Source organism: Triticum aestivum, chromosome 5B (assembly GCF_018294505.1).
Source record: "Triticum aestivum cultivar Chinese Spring chromosome 5B, IWGSC CS RefSeq v2.1, whole genome shotgun sequence".
In the NCBI taxonomy this organism is placed as follows: Eukaryota; Viridiplantae; Streptophyta; class Magnoliopsida; order Poales; family Poaceae; genus Triticum; species Triticum aestivum.
Window position 1 is genome coordinate 180172417 of NC_057807.1, and position 2980 is coordinate 180175396.

The window sequence follows — 2980 nt, forward strand, 5'->3', positions numbered from 1 at the left end:
TTTTATTTTTTATGAATAAAACAAGTGACCACCGTAACTGATTTGTTTACATTATTTATGTTTCATGCTCCATTTGAATCTTAATGTTTGTATAATGCCAAAATAATGATTCTTTTGGTGCACACCAGTAGAGCCAGCAAATTTTCCATACTGCTATTGTTTTTGCAGTCCATGCCATTTCATATGAATCTTGTGGATGGATTCTGAAGTGAACGACCAATTGATACTTATAGGCATCGCTTGGGTTTCTCTGGAGAAGGTTCCAATAGTGTTTTGAAAAGGTCAGATTCTGGTTCGTGTGGGTTGCTACAGTATGTTTTCTTTTTGCTAATTATTTGCTGAGGATTTACATGTGATATTAGGTATTTAGGGCAATGACAGTGTTATGAGATTAATTAACATGTAAATCTTTCACCAACAAGTTTAATCACCTGTAAGCCTCCCATGACATCTCCACAAGCTTTATCGGCAAGGCAGTCCGAATTTTTCAGCATGCAAAGTTTCGAGAAGGACAAGTATCTTGGTTAGAAATTTTTGCCAGAAATTGGAAGAACTACATATCCATTAGTTCTGCTCTCAACTAGCTTTAGAATGGATTATGTATTAACGGGAAGGTGCATGGTGTTAACTAATTTCTAATCTCATTGTTGTGTCCTTGTAAACAAAATGTGTTAGCATGTCAGAGTTCAGTGTCATTCAGTTTTTGTTATGCAAAAACTGCATATATACAGTTAGTTCTGTTTGCTTTTACAGAGAGGTATTTCTCTCCCTGAACTTTGTGTTATCCATTTGAATTCCACTAGACATATCCCGCTTGCACATAGTAGGTTTATACTACAAGAGGCGCTAAACATAGGACTTGTAGTATAACCGGATCTATACACGCGATTAAGTATGTATATATATACTCAAGCAGCTACTGAATCTCAATTTTGTTTATTGCATAGACTTTGTGTGCATGCATACAATTTTTTTTAGAACAATGGCTATGTTGCATGCTGGCGTCCCTATGTTTCTATCCACAAGGCTATATATGTGACTTACCATCAGAAATAAAATGAGTAATAGGAGCTGAGGAGAAGCTACATTCTGTAGCTAGCCGGGGAACTAGCACAATGGAGAACAATACATCATGTGTATAAATTCCGAACCATGTAAAGATGAGGAGAATAAGTAATCACATGCCTTTTGTTACCCCGTTGTTCATATTTAGAACTAGAGAGAGGGAAAGACAGAGTTGCTAGCTCACACTATTTGAGACTGAAGGTTATTAGGACTTAAATTTTCTGTATAGTACCACATATGATGGCATGTAGTTTTAGTATATACACATACTTGAGATGTTTCTGGGTAAAGGTGGAGCTATGAATCTAAGCTTAGCCTTTTTTACTACTTTATCCCTTATTCTTTTTAGGGAACAATAATATAGCATGATGATGAATTCATAAGCTTCCCAAAGAGCGGAGTATCCCTGGTCTTAAAACTTTTTGAGCTCCATAAACAGGAATGACAAAGTGATAGCGCTAATAAGGCGAATTCAAAGTCAGATTCATAGGGTGATTGTGATTTTTCTTCCTGAGTTATGTTTTGTTAAATTTTCCCTATCCCTTCACCCTTGCCGAGGCATTGGTTGATGTGAAGCCTGAAACAAATTTGATTCCACAATTGTCGACAATAATGAGTGTGAGTTGCAGCGATGTTGGGATTGTCACATGTCCCCCTTGATTTGATGTCTACCCTTCACATGTTAACATTTCTTGTAGGAAACAACAAGAGCTCGGCAGTTGTTCATTGGGCTTGGAATAAATGCAGAAATAAAAAAGAAGCTACAGTAAGCGCACTCATGAGGACCAGGCAGAGAAGTAGCCAAGCATGAGAAAGTTCGTCATCATACTTTGTCTTGTATTTCAAGTGTTACTTGGGTGCGGGGAAATGGACATTGTGATTGCTGGGAAGGGAGTTGAGTGGGAGTAAGACATAGGACTTTGTGAACAAATTTAAATTCTGAAGGGAAAGACCTTCACGCTCAATACATGGTCAGAAAACATCATTGTGGGTTGTATAATCTACTCCCTCCGTTCCTGAATACTTGTCTTTCTAGGCATTTCAACAAATGACTACATACGGAGCAGAATGAGTGAATCTACACTCTAAAATATGTCTACATACATCCGTATGTAGTAGTCATTTGAAATGTCTAGAAAGACAAATATTTAGGAACGGAGGGAGTAGCAATCAATATGCACTTACTTTATTTTTTAACATGTCTCTTTGTGGTTCAAATTATGTTTACTGGGCAAGCATAGATGGACCAAATTATGTTCAGTTCTTATATATCATTATCAGATTTTAGAATGACTATGTCCCTCTTTGAGTTTTCATGCTCCCAACTCGGTACTCTTTTGCTTCACTCCCTTTGACGGGTTGTCACAATAAATTCAGGTTTGGAAAATACATGAAGCATTCATTTGAATGGTCTGGTTAATCCAAAAATATGAATTTTCAGAGAAACACACCTACACATGAGCGTTACCAATCCATACAAAAAGCAAATGACACACATCGTAAACGCTAACATATCATGTCATATTCGAGCTTTCTGGAGTGAAGTAGAGTGACTGGCACAGAAGCTAGAGCAAAAGAGTGATTTGAGATAAAACAATGCGGAGAAGGATGAGCAACATTTATCTTGTTAGTAGGGTATGGTGTCCTGTGGCAACGCACGGGCAATCAACTAGTATATATATATAGGATGGGTCTATTATGATAACACCCTTAAGACCCTTATTCTAATAACACTTCCGCCTTATTCTGATAACACCCCGACTAACCCACGCAAAGAAAAGAAACCCACCCCACCTCCACCCACTCCTCCCCCGATCCCCTCCACCTTCTTCCTCCCACGCCCGAGCCCCCCGATCCACCAACCCACCGTCGCGTCCCCAGGCCGGCGACCTCCCACCGCCACGCCACCTTCCTC